This window comes from Macrotis lagotis, chromosome 8, assembly GCF_037893015.1.
Source record: "Macrotis lagotis isolate mMagLag1 chromosome 8, bilby.v1.9.chrom.fasta, whole genome shotgun sequence".
In the NCBI taxonomy this organism is placed as follows: domain Eukaryota; kingdom Metazoa; phylum Chordata; class Mammalia; order Peramelemorphia; family Peramelidae; genus Macrotis; species Macrotis lagotis.
Window position 1 is genome coordinate 189,592,998 of NC_133665.1, and position 13,950 is coordinate 189,606,947.

Below are 13,950 nucleotides of genomic sequence, written 5' to 3' on the forward strand. Positions count from 1 at the left end.
ATAAGAGGAATTAGGATTAGGAAAAAAAGAAAACCATGGAATAAGAACATTTAAAGATTTTATTTGAGTTTTGAGTTTTACATTTTTTCTCCCAATCTTACTTCCCTCCCCCCACAGAAAGCAATCTGTTAGTCTTTGTTTCCATGTCGTACATTGATCCAAATTGAGTGTGATGAGAGAGAAATCACATCCTTAAGGAAGAAACAAAAAGTATGAGATAAAAAGATCAGACAATAAGATATCTGGTTTTTTCCCCTAAAGGGAATAGTCCTTGAAATTTGTTCAAACTCCATGGCTCTTTATCTGGATACAGATGGTGTGCTCCATTGCAGACAGCCCAAAATTGTCCCTGGTTGTTGCACTGATGGAATGAGCAAGTCCATCAAGGTTGAACATCACCCCCATGTTGCTGATAGGGTGTACAGTGTTTTTCTGGTTCTGCTCATCTCACTCAGCATCAGTTAGAAGAGCAATTTTTTAAAAAATGACACAGTATCCCTTCAGATTCTGTGATTTTTGTTTTTTCCCCTCTCGATGTGGATGGTGTTGTCAATAACAGGTCTCCCAAGGTTGTCCCAGATTTCTGGATTGCTGAGAGTAGCTGCATCCATCAATGTTGATCAACTCATAGTGGTGGTGTTAATGTATCCAGTGTTCTCTTGGTTCTGCTCCCTTCACTTAGCATCAGATACTGTAATTCTTTCCATGCTTCTCTAAAGTCCAACCATTCATGGCTTCTCAGAGAACAATAGTATTCTTTTTTTACTTTGATAGATTTTCTTTTTTTTTTTTTTCTCTCAAAGATTTTATTTATTTTGAGTTTCACAATTTTTCCCTTAATCTTGCTTCCCTCCCCTCACCTCCCACAGAAGGCAATTTACCAGTCTTTACATTGTTATACATTGATCCAAATTGAATCTAATGAGAGAGAAATCATATCCTTCAGGAAGAAAAATAAAGTATAAGAGATAGTAAGATTACATAATAGATATCAGGTTTTTTTTTTTTCTAAATTAAAGGTAATAATCTTTGATCTTTGTTCAAACTCCACAGTTCTTTCTCTGGATACAAATGGTATTCTCCATCACAAAATTATGCCTGATTGTTGCACTAATGGAATGATCAAGTCCATCAAGGTTGATCATCACTCTCATGTTGCTGTTAGGGTGTACAATGCTTTTCTGGTTCTGCTCATCTTGGTTCATGCAAATCCCTCCAGGCTTCCCTGAATTCCCATCCCTCCTGTTTCTAATAGAACAATAGTGTTCCATGACATATATATACCAGTTTGCTAAGCCTTTCCCCAGTTGAAGGACATTTACTTGATTTCCAATTCTTTGTCATCACAAACAGGGCTGCTATGAATATTTTTGTACAAGTGATGTTTTTACTCTTTTTCCTCATCTCTTCAGGGTATGGACCCAGTAGTGGTATTGCTGGATAGAACAATAGAATTCTATAACATTCATAAACCAGAACTTGTTCATCCATTTCCTTACTGATGGGCATTCCCTCAATTTCCAATTCTTTGCAACAAAAAAAAAGAGCTGCTACAAATATTTTTTAAAGATTTTATTTATTTTGAATTTTGCAATTTTCCCCCTAAATCTTGTCCACCCCCCCCCAGAAGGCAGTCTGCTAGTCTTTACTTTGTTTCCATGGTATACATTAATCTAAGTTGAATGTGATGAGAGAGAAATTATATCCTTAAGGAAGAAACATAAGTATAAGAGTAAAATTACATTTTTTTAAAATTAAAGGTAATAGTCCTTTGGTTTTTGTTCAAACTCCACAATTCTTTCTCTGGATACAAATGGTATTCTCCATCACAAAATTATGCCTGATTGTTGCACTGATGGAATGAGCAAGTCCATCAAGGTTGATCATCACCCCCCATGTTGCTGTTAGGGTGTACAATGTTGTTTTGGTTCTGCTCATCTCATTCAGCATCACTTCATGCAAATCCTTCCAGGCTTCCCTGCATTCCCATGCTACAAATATTTTTGAACATAGGGGAATTTTTCCAATTTTTTTTTGTGATTTCTTTTAGATTTAGGCCTGGTATTGGTATTGTTAAATCAAAGGGTATGATCAGTTTTATTGCTTTTGGGGCAGAGTCAGGAAGTCTTTCTTGATGATTCCATTCCCATCTACTCCCCCCCAAAACAAACAAACTTGGTATTTGGTTTTTTTTCTATTTCATACATCCCTGTTTCTCCCAGTTTCCATGGCTGCAGTAAATGTAGACACACCTTACTTACCTTGGGTTCAAGTGCTTTCTACAACTACAACTACAACTGGGGAAAGGGAAATATATTTGATTTCATTTCTGGCCTTGTTTTTAATATTCAATTATCAAAATAGTTGTCATTGGTTTTGGTCTTTGGGTTCCCAATGCCCAGGAGAACACCTGATACATATTAGGGACTTAGTAAGGGCCTGTTGATTGATTAGTCTCCAGCTGAATTTGGAAACATCGAATTCATCAAAAACATACAAATTATTTCTTTTTTGGCATCTCACAATTTGTCTGATTTTACTTTATAAAGAAGGGAAGGAATAACCACTTACCTTACCTTTATTCTGTGTTAATAAATAACTGGACCAACAAGTGCTTTAGAAATATTGATCTTCACAACAACCCTGCAAGGCAGGTTCTATTATTACTTACATTTTGCAGTTAGGGAAACTGAGGTAGGCAGAGGTTGAATGACTTGTCAGAGTCACCTAGTAAGTGTCTGAAGTTGGATTTGAACTCAGGTCTTCTTAACTCCAGGTCTAGGTGCTCAGGGGACTGAGTTACTTCACTGCAACTTGCAATCTGTTTTGAGAATCAGGGGCAGTTAGGTGGTGCAGTGGATAAAGCACCAACCCTAGAGTCAGGCAGACCTGAGTTCAAATCCAGCCTCAGACACTTAACCCCATTGCCTTGTAAAAAAATCAAATAAATAAATAAAAATGAGAATCAAATCCAGTATAACCTTGAAAGGAAAAAAGAAGAGGAAATGTCTAAAAAGGCACCAAACAAATGTAGGAGATTGGTAGACAAGTTGGAAGCTGGAATGACTCAAGAGTGGCAATCTCAAACTGTTAGTAATCACCTCCATTCTTTGTAAGCATAGGTAGAAACAACTCTCACCAAGCCTCAGGCTCCAACCCACAACTCCTCATTGAATTATTTTAGTAAGATAGAGATTTCTAATCTTTTTTTGTATCATGGACCCCTTTGGGAATTTGGGGAAACTCCTCTGAATGTTTTTTAAAATGAATAAAATTTATTGGATTACAAAGGAAATCAATTACATTGAAATTCAATTTTCAAAAAAAATGTTTTTTCAAAAGTCTAGATAGAGAATCTCTGCAATTTAAGGGTTTTGAAAAGACAACCTTGATCCTAAGGGAATTGTCTATTTCTGTGGTCTTTTAAGGATGTTTCTGTTATTTATAATCTGACTTTCAAAATTTGGTTATGAAACTCATAGGCACAAATAAGCTGTGCTAGCTTTGGCTTTGTTTTCTCAGATCCATTTCTTCTCTTCAACATTTATTCCAATTTTAGAGAGTTGCCTGGGGCAGAGGTTAACTCACTCAATCCTCCAGTCAACACTGCTTATTTATTGCCATCCCTCTCAACCAAGGCTCCACCCCACCCCAGCATCTACAGCTTCTCCCTCAATTCCCATCCTGCTCTATAGGGTACAAATTAAATTTCTTTCCCAATTCTTCCATCTTTTTGTGCTCTTGGGGTCCAGGCACTCTCTTGATCTCTTCTACTTCTTTGGCTGCCCTTTCCAGGACTGATTAAATTTTCGTTCACAATCTCCTTTCCCTTCCCCATCCTACTGATTTCTCCCTCTACCACTGTCACTCAATTCATAATTATAACCAAATCTAGGTTAGTAGCTGTTGTCTATGCAGTCTTTGCTCTTATTTATGTATTACTGAAGAAAGCTAAAAAAACCAAACTCACAAATGGTAATGACTGGATTTAGTACAAATGTATAATATGCCATATGAGTCCTAACAGTAGCAAAGCAGTTATTCTAATCAGTTTTCTCTACCAGTCACCACAGTGGCTTTTCCAAATTTTTACATTCCTCTACAAACAATGATTTTCCTTTCTCCCCATCTTGTCCACTAAGGACCTTGCTTTATATTTCAATGAAAAAATTGAGATTGTTACCAAGAGCTTAATCATCTCCCTCCTAATCCCATATCACTCAGATATCTTTCCCTTTTCCCTTCTTCCCATCTTCCATGAAGATGTAACCCTTTTCTCAAGGCAAAGCTCTCTATATACTCAAATGATCCCATTTTATCCTATCCTGACCAGCGGGTCATCCCCCCCCCCCAATCATCCTAACTTTAATCTGTCTCTTCCCTACTGTCTATAAACACATCCATATATCCCTCCATCCTCAGAAACAACCTTGTTTGAGCCAATATCCCCACCAGGTATCATCATCTCCCCTTTCATGATTAAACTCCCCAAGAAGGTCATTTACAATTGAGATCTTTTCTTGCTTTCTTCTTACCTCTCTGCAATTAACTAAAGCCTGGCCTCTACCCCCATCTTTCTACTTTCTCCAAAATTACCATGGATCTCTTAATTGCCAAATCTAATGGCCTCCCCTCAATCCTCGTCTTTCTTGAAGTTTCTATAGCTTTTGGCATTCTCATTCACCCTCCTTAATATTATTTTCTCACTAGGTTTTCATGACACTGCTACCTCTTGGTTCTTCTCCATATGCCTGCTCAGTTTCTTTTGTCCCATCTTCATCCATTTCATTGGCTTTATCCTGGTCCTCTTTTCTTCTCCCTCCACGTTCTTTCACTTAGTGAATATCTGTAAACATCTATGGTTTCATATATATATATATATATTTAACCATATCATTTTCCTGACTTTAGCATTATATTTCCAACTGCCTGTTGGACATCTCAAACTGGATGTTCTATAGACATCTTAAACTCAACATGTCCAAGACTGAACTCATCTTTTCCCCAAACCACCCCTCTTCCTAATTTCTCTTTTATTGTTAAAGTTACTACCATCCTTCCAGTCTCCCAGGCTCATAGTTTAGATTTCATCCTTGATTCCAAATTCTTTCTCAGCTCCTACATCCAGTTTCCCAGGTCTAACATTTTGACCTTTTTTACCATCCCTCCTTTATGACCCATTCTTTCTATTCACACTGTCAATACTATGGTATAGGATCCCATCACCTCATGCCTAGATTATTCCAATAGCCTTCTGATTGAACTCTTTCCACACCAGTCCCTCTTTCAGTCAGCTGTCAAATTATTTTTTTCTAAAGTGTAAATCTGCTGTCATTCCTTTCTATTCAATAAACATCAATGACTCTCTACTACCTTGGGGACCAAATATACAATCTTCCGTTTGGTTTTTCAAGTCCTTTATAATGAGGCCCCCCTTATCTATCTTTTTGCCTCTCACTCCTCTCATGTCCCATACGATCCAATGACATTGGTTTTTCTGTTTCTTGGAGTCTTTTCCCTCCTCACCTCTGGCTTCCCTGAGGCTTCAGCTCTAGTCCCACTTTCCACAAGAAGCTTTTCCGACTCCTTACTCAGTGTGTGAGATCCTGTCTATATTATGTCCATACATAGTTGAATGCACATTATTTGAATTCCTCTAGACTAGGGATTGCTTTTCTTCTAGATCCAGCCCTTAGCACTTTGTCTGCTATGTAGTAAGTGCTTAATAGATGCTCACTGATGATAAGTCTTAACTTGATTAGGTTTATCTGTGACCACCCAGCTAGTGCCAAGTAGAGGGACAACCCATCCAACCAGTGCAGAGTACAGGAACAACTCACTCAACCAGTGCAGAGTAGAGGGATAACTCAGCCAACTTGTGCAGAGTAGAGAGGGTCAACTCCCATCTTCCTGGCACTGAGGTCAGCTCTCTCCTCTATACAACAAAGCCTTTCACAAACTATTTGGAGGAAGGGGAGCAAATAGAACTGGGAAATTTTAATAGATTAACATTGGTCTGTCCCTAGTGTCAGAATGAGGTCATCTGTGGATTGGAATTGACAGTTGATAACTCCGGCAAAAGGATAAAGCAAATATGTTAGGTCATCAAGAACTGGAAATCATTTTATCAATATTTTTTTCCCAGAGGACTTTAAGGCTAGCACGAGGCTAAATATCTCAAATCATCTGTTTTGGAAATATCTAGGGAAAAAGAATACTTGCTGAGAAGCCAAGATTTCTGGAGCTGATGAGTTCTGATCTCAAAGCTGAACTCCCCAAAGGCTCCATACACTCACCCTACCAGAATCCCTGCCCATTAATATATTTCCCTGGCCTAGCACCTCCTAGCATCTCTGTGTAGATCCCCTTTTTTAGAATATAAACTCCACAAGGGCAAAGACTATCTTCTCTTTAATACAATACTTGGCCTCTTATCAGCCCTTTATAAAATTTATATGTTCTTTCATTCAACCTAGGGTGATATGTCCAATGCTGTGCCCACACAGGACTCTCCCCTTCTCTGCTCCCTCTTCAAGCCCTTTTGCGGGTGTTCTGGATTCTATACCAAACTGGGTATGCTCCTTTACTGCAGACCTTCACTCTCACAGACCACAGACTACCAAGATCTGCCCTTCTCAGTCCCATGCTCCTTTCTGCCTTTTGAATCTTGCCTGGCTGAACAGTGGCATGAATTAAGTTAAATATTTACTAAGCTCCTCCTAGTGCTACAAGTTTCATTTTGGGCAGCAATGGAGGGGAAACTAGGAGTTGAATAGTTATGGGGAAGTAGAAATGTTCACTTCGAAACTGCCTAGCCATGGAGAAAGCCTCCTACCTGGGGGAGAGTGGACTTGATGGTGCCTGACCCAGGTCCCTTCCACCTCTAAGAACTGAAATCCTGTTTCTCTTTTAGGTTTTCTGATTTGGTCTAGGAGAACAGATAGAATGCTGGAGCACATACCAACAGAACAAGGCCAGGGGGAAGAGAACTGCAGGGCAGCCTTTTCTACCTCTTTTTTTTTAAGGTTTTTGCAAGGCAAACGGGGTTAAGTGGCTTACCCAAGGCCACATAGCTAGGTAATTATTAAGTGTCTGAGACTGGATTTGAACCCAGGTACTACTCCTGACTCCAGGGCTGGTGCTTTATCCACTACGCCACCTAGCGGCCCCCTTTTCTATCTTTTGTGTGACCAAAACCTTTGGTGCTAGTTGGATGAAGGCTACGGATCCCTTCTCAGAATAATATTTTTAAATGTATGAAATAAAATAAATAGGATTATAAATAGAACCAATTACAGCAAAGTACAGTTATCAAAACAATTAAAAAAGATGCCACGTTAAAAACTCTTGCATTAGCAGAACCATCTCAATGCTAAGATTTTTAGGACTTAGACTGCAAATGTTCATATGTAGTTTTCTCATTTTTTAGCTATTTAAAGTCCATTGAAAAATGAAATATTTAGTCCTTTAACCTGTATTTAATTTACTATAAAGAATTGGAAAGGTGGCAAAGATTTTTTTTTTCTCCCCTTCTCTATAGCATAGGTGAGGTTGCAGCTAAAAAGCAGGAGCAAAAGGGACCAAAGAATGTAGTGGTGCTACAGAGACTATCTCTTCCCGGGTGACTGGTTATTTAAGGAGGCGATAGGGAGGGGCAGGAATGGTTGGATACTGATAAGTCCCATTGTTGTACACTCAAAGTCATGCCTACAACTTCCTATCTCTCCACTGCAAAGGCAGATTTGAATATCCCAGACCTCAAACCAAAACTGTTTTACAGAATTTAAATCCAAGATATGTTTAGTAAAATACAAATCTGCCCAGCACTTGATTCTCCATATTTATCAAATTATGAGACTGATGGAGTACAGTGGAAATAAACGCCATTACTGTAGACACAAGTGCCTACAGTTGCCTACTCTAGCTATTTCTCAGTGTCTTCTGTGTTCCCCAGATAGACAAGGGTTTGTTTCTATTCTCATCTGAAATATTGGTTTATATTTTTTTTAGCACAGATGTCCTTGAATGGGTTTTAGTTCCTTGCCACACAAAAACAATGAGCTTCTAACAATGGGACCTTCTAGGCTGGGATTCTTTCAGACACTGAAGTGTTCCTAAGCACTGTACAGCTTTCCCTTTACTTCTCCTTCATTATTACATCTACTCTTTAAAAGTGATGTATGCTCTGGTTACTCAGATTTTCTCTGGGATTTCCTATCCATTTTTTTTTTACCTTTCCTCTTCAGTCAGTGAAATTATAATTCTTAGGCAAGTGTAGGATCTGTTTATATTTACCTCACCTGTTACTGTTAACAAAGAAGAAGGAAGGAAAAAATTTCCCAAGAACAATAAGTAACAGATGAGATACCAAAAATTCAAAAGAGACAAAAAGAGCCAGCAATAAACTCCCTATCTGCATGTCTCACCAAATCCCAACTATTTATGGGGTAATCAATCTTTTTTTTTTTTAGGTTTTTGCAAGGCAAATGGGGTTAAGTGGCTTGCCCAAGGCCACACAGCTAGGTCATTATTAAGTGTCCGAGACCGGATTTGAACCCAGGTACTCCTGACTCCAAGGTGGGTGCTTTATCCACTATGCCACCTAGCCGCCCATCATCAATCTTCCAGTTTAAGCAATGTTAGGAGAATATCTAGAGGGGATGCTACAATGAATAAAAAAGTCAGAGCAAACTGAAAAGGACCAGTTGTATAGACATAAGGAGAAACAGAAGATGCAAAAGTAGGAGAGAATAATAAGAGGTGGTCAGCTGTAAGAAGAAAACCAGAGAGATTGAGAACAACGGGGACTAAAAATCTGTCTCTAGATTAAGCAATTCATTCATCAGTGGTAAATCTTGGAAAGTGAAATTTTAGTCAGTGAGAAGTCTGAAACCAGAATGTTGAGGCTAAAGATTGGGTAATGAGGAAGTAGAAACATTGAGGGTAGATTATTTTTTTTTCCCTGACTGTGGGATAGAGATAATTAAAGAACAGAGATAATTAAAGAACAGAGATAAAGGACAATTGCTTGAGAGAATAGCAAGGTCAAGTGAAGTTTTTTTTAAAAATACTAATCAGAGTTGCCCAAGTTCATAGCGGGTGAAAGTGGAGATAGGGAGATTGAAAGGGAGAGAGCAATCAATAAGTATTAAATACCAGGTATGTGCCAGGTGTGTTAGGTGTTGCAGACTTTACATTCTATTGCAGAAAAACAGAAGGATACTGAGATACAGACACAGAGGCAGAGACAGAGAGAATAATCTTAAGTACACAATTTTAAGGTCTGGTCCTATCAAGAAGGTCATCACTTCCTAGGATGCTGACATGAGAGTGAAAAAATATAAGTATAGTTGTAGAAGATGGGGAGCAGAGATATTGGAGTTCTCAATGAATGATCTTGATTTTATCAGTAAAGCAGAGGAGGTTAGGATGATGGGTGAGGGTGATGCTCTGGGGACTTTTAGAAAAAGGAGGAAAACTTGGAGTATTGCCACTTAGTTGACTTTTTTTTTCCAATTTTTTCCCCAATCATATAGTTTTCAAAATTCATTTCTGTAAAGTCTTCTCTCCCATTCTTCCTTCCCCTTTCCCTAAGAAAGCAAATAATCTGATACAGATTATACATGCATAATGATGTTATACATACTTCCATGTCATTTTGTGCAAAAAGAATCAGTATAAACCATGAGAAAGAAAAAAGTTTCAAAGATGAAACAGTAAGCTTTGAGCTGCACCCATATTCCCTCATTTTCTCTGGATGTGGATGGCATTTTCCATGCAAGCCTTTTAGAATTGTCTCTGATCACCACGTTACTGAGGAAAGTTAGGTCTATCCTAGTGGATCATCACCTAATGTAGCTATTACTGTGAACAACGTTCTCCTGGTTCTGCTCACTTGATTCAGCAACAGTTCATGTAAATCTTTCCAGGTCTGTCTGAAATCCACCTGTTCATCAATCTTTATACAGAAAAATAGTTTTCCATCACATTCATATACCACAACTTGTTCAGACATTCCCCAATTGATGGGTATCCCCTCAATTTTCCACCATAAAAACTGCCACTATGAATATTTTTGTACATATAGGTCTTTCCCCCTTTTTATGATCTTTCTGGGTTACTGACCTGGTAGTGGTATTGCTGGATCAAAAAGTATGCATATTTTAATAGCCTTTTGGGCAGAGCTCCAAACTGCTCTTCAGAACGGTTGGGTCAGCTCACAACTCACCAACAGGTACTGTTAACTGATGACCTCAGTTTGTGATGGTTGTTCAGTTGTCGTTCAGCCTTGTCGGATTCTTCCTGACCACATATGGGGCTGGCTGGAGTAGTTTGCCCTTTCCTTCTCTGGCTCATTTTAGATGAAGAAACCGAGGCATACAAGGTTTAGTAACTTGACTGGGATCATATAGCTAGTAAGCATCCGAGGATGGATTTGAACTCCTAGACACATGAGTCTGGGCCTGAGGCTCTATGCTCTGTGGTGCCAACCAGCTGCCCAGAATCAATATTATTAGTGATAATTCTTGCGGAAGACTGTGTTCAAAAGAGAAGGCAGATGGTGAAAATAAGGATTATCAGCGAAATAATGACCAAGATACAGGAAGGTACATATTTAATTTGTCAAGAAAGTGGTAGGAGGCAAGTGAGATCAGAGCAGGGCTACTGCACGGGGAAAGCAAGGTGGGGTAGGGAGTAGGGTTGTAGTGAGAATAAGGGGGGGAGGGAATGGAGAAATGAAAAGAGGAATTCTAGAAGTAAAATAGAATCTTAAAGTAATCATGCTAGAAATAAAGTCTAACTCTAATTAAACTCCTACTTCTCAAAGATGGAGATATAATTTCAATGTTGGAAGGAATTAGCAGGAAGAACATTCCATCTATGCATCTTGATGGCAACAGACACTTTTTCTGCTACTTAAGAGATGTGTCCCAACGGATGAAAGGTTCAAGGCCCGGCCCAGAGTCCTCTACTAAAATGAGTGAGAGGTGGATTTTGAAGTCAGGTCTGCCTCTGATCAAGGCTGCCTCTGACAAATTATTTTCTTTGGAGGAGAAAAATAATTTAAACATTCATTAGTCAATTTAATTCTTTATCTTTAGACCTTGACCTGATCGTATACGTGTTTTTATGTCGTCCTATAAGCAAACAGCGTATTTTTATTAATTTTCTTTGATCATTTTATAAATATGACTTCATTTTTAAAAGGGATGTTCCTTCAACCCTCGAACTGCCTTTTAAAAAGCTGCTGCGGGGAAAGCACGAGCATCTGCGCGGCGCCCCCAAGCCTGGCACGGGCCGGGGTCCTGGGCATCTCCTCACCATGTCTCACCCGCGGTGACGGCTGCCCCGCGGCCGGTGCCCGCTGCGTTCCTGCGGGGGGGGGTGCCCGCGTCCAAACGCGCCCCCGACGCGGGCTGCCCCGGGGCTCATCCCAATGGGCGCCCCAAGCCCCAGCCTGGCGCCTTGGGGCCCCAGACGCGCGCGGGGCTGGCACGAGCGGCCCGGGCGGGCCTAAAGCGGAGGCGCCGAGTGCGAGTGCTGCCGGGCTCCGGCTCGGGCGGCTCCTCCGCGGCCCTGGAGGCCCCGGGGCCCGGCCCGGCCCCCATCCCAAGGTCCCTCTCCAAGGGGGCGCCGGCGCCCGCGGATGCACACGCAGCGGGGAGGCTCCTCGGCCGGGAGGCCCCCCCCCTCGACGCCCAAGATGGCGGGGGGGGGGGCCCGGAGGGAGCACGAGCCCGCGCCGGCCGAGGCCTCGGGACGCCGGTGACGTCAGCATCCGGGACTCCGGGCCGGGATCCCGGCGCCGCCGGGGGAGGGGAGGCCCGGGCGCCCGCACCTGCGCACTGCGGCCCGGCGCTCCGCCCCCGCGGCCCCCCGCCCCCGCCGGCGGGCGGGGCCCGGCGCCGGGGCTCCCAGTATTGTTCTGCAGCCGGCCCCGGCCCGGCCGGCCCCGAGGCTGCGCGCTCCGCCGGAAGTGGCTCCCGAGCGGGGGGGCCTCCTCGGGTGCTGCGACCCCGGCCCCCGCGCTCCGGAAGTGATCGGCGACGGCGACGGCGGCGGCGGCGGCGGCTGCCAGGAGAAGCCCCGAGCTGCCCGGCCCCGGCCCCGCGGCGGCCCCGGCCCCGGCCCCGGCCCCGGCTCGGCCCGGCCGCGCGTGCGTGCCCCGCCTCCGCTCCGGCCGGCTGCAGGTGAGCGCGGGGCGCCGGTGGGTGTGTCCGGGAGCGCGGGCGAAGGGCGCCCGGGGGCGCCCGCCCTGCGCCGGGCCCGAGGGGCGGCCCCCGGCCTCCCGCTGCCCGGGGCGGCGCGGGCACGCCTGCTGCGGGGGGCGGGGCGGCTCCCGGGCGCCTCGGGTTCCGCAGCCCCGGGGGGCCCCGCGCCCCGGCTTCCCCGGGCCCCGCCCTGCCACGCCCTGGGCCCGCCCCGGCCCCGGCCCCGGCCCCGGCCCCGGCCCCGGCCCCGGCCCCGGCCCCGGCCCCCGGCCCCGGCCCCGGCCCCGGCCCCGGCCCCGGCCTCGGCTCGCGGCCCTTTTTGGAGAGTTGAGGCGGGAGGAGGGGGCGGGGGGCCGGGGGCCGGGGGGGCTCGTCCCTGCGGGCGGGGGGCGGGGCCGGGGGGCTCGTCCCTGCGGGCGGGGGGCCGGGGGGGGCTCGTCCCTGCGGGCGGGGGGCTGGGGGCCGGGGGGGGGGCTCGTCCCTGCGGGCGGGGGGCGGGGCCGGGGGGCTTGTCCCTGCGGGCGGGGGGCGGGGCCGGGGGCTGTCCCTGCGGGCGGGGGGCGGGGGGCCGGGGGGCTCCTGCCTGCGGGCGGGGGGGCCGGGGCCGGGGGGCTCGTCCCTGCGGGCGGGGGGCCGGGGGCCGGGGGGCTCGTCCCTGCGGGCGGGGGGCCGGGGGCTCGTCCCTGCGGGCGGGGGGCTGGGGGCCGGGGGGGCTGTCCCTGCGGGGGGCGGGGCCGGGGGGCTCGTCCCTGCGGGCGGGGGGCTGGGGGCCGGGGGGGCTCGTCCCTGCGGGCGGGCTGGGCACGGGGCGGGGACGCCCGAGGAAGGGCCCTGCGGACGGGCAGCTCCGGGGGGCCTGGGCCCGGGGCGCGGGCAGGCCCCCGCTGCTGCCCCGTGGTAACTCGATGGTGACCACGGAGCTGTGCCCAAGGGCGGCCGGGCCCGCGCCCCCTCCGGGCCTCTGTCCGTGTGAGCCGGGGGCACGACGGACTTCCCTTTGGGGCTTGGACTTGAGCTCGCCAAAGGGGGGACCTGAGGCACGGAGCCTGCCCGGAGGATCCCGAGGAGATCCCTGACTGGGCTGGGGCTGGCACTGCCCGCTGGGCACACGGGCTGCTTCTCCCAGAGTTGAGGCGCAGCCTCTGACCAGTCCCTGCCAGGACTTGGCGTGGAGAGGTCTCTGGATGGGCATCTCACATGCTTGTGTTGTGAGCCGGGCAGCTCTGCCCGTGCCCCCGCCGTGTGAGTGCTTTGCCTTGTTCAAGCACAAGCCGCATTTCTGGGTCGTGGTTTAAAACATGGGAATGACTAGGGACAGGATGTAGCCGGAAAATGCTACAGAAAAAAATCTCATCATAAATAAAATGGAAAGTGAAGGCGAGAGCTGCCAACCTGTATGTCAGCGGCTAGACCCCTAGGAAGGAGGCACAGTAGGAAGAGCAGCTCCAGCCCGCCAATGGGTGGCAACCAGAGCTCGGAATAGGAGGCCGCCTGGCTCCCTAGGAACCTGCAGCGGGCCAGTCCCGACCCCAGAAGTTCCTCCGGTGAAAGCCGAATGGTGGATGTGGAGCTGGGAAGCCTGGGAGAGGTTTGGGTGAAGAGGAAGGGGACTGAGTTCGAGGGAGGTGCAACTGGAGGCCCCTTGGGGAGAATGCACTCCTGACCCGACCGCTTTAGGTAGTGATCACGGGGCGCCAGCTCTTAGCATTGAAACTCTTTGTAACAGGCTGGGGATTCG

At 46.2% G+C, this 13,950-nt stretch overlaps 1 protein-coding gene across 1 annotated transcript in view; it reads left to right on the forward strand.

Moving 5' to 3' along the window:
* Positions 1-12,091: 12,091 nt before the first annotated feature.
* The window catches only part of RALA (RAS like proto-oncogene A), a 55,157-nt gene continuing 53,298 nt past the window's right edge, over positions 12,092-13,950 (forward strand). The window contains exon 1 of the mRNA XM_074199217.1: positions 12,092-12,191. The gene's annotated coding sequence lies outside the window, so the exon portion shown is untranslated. The remainder of the gene's footprint in view (positions 12,192-13,950) is intronic.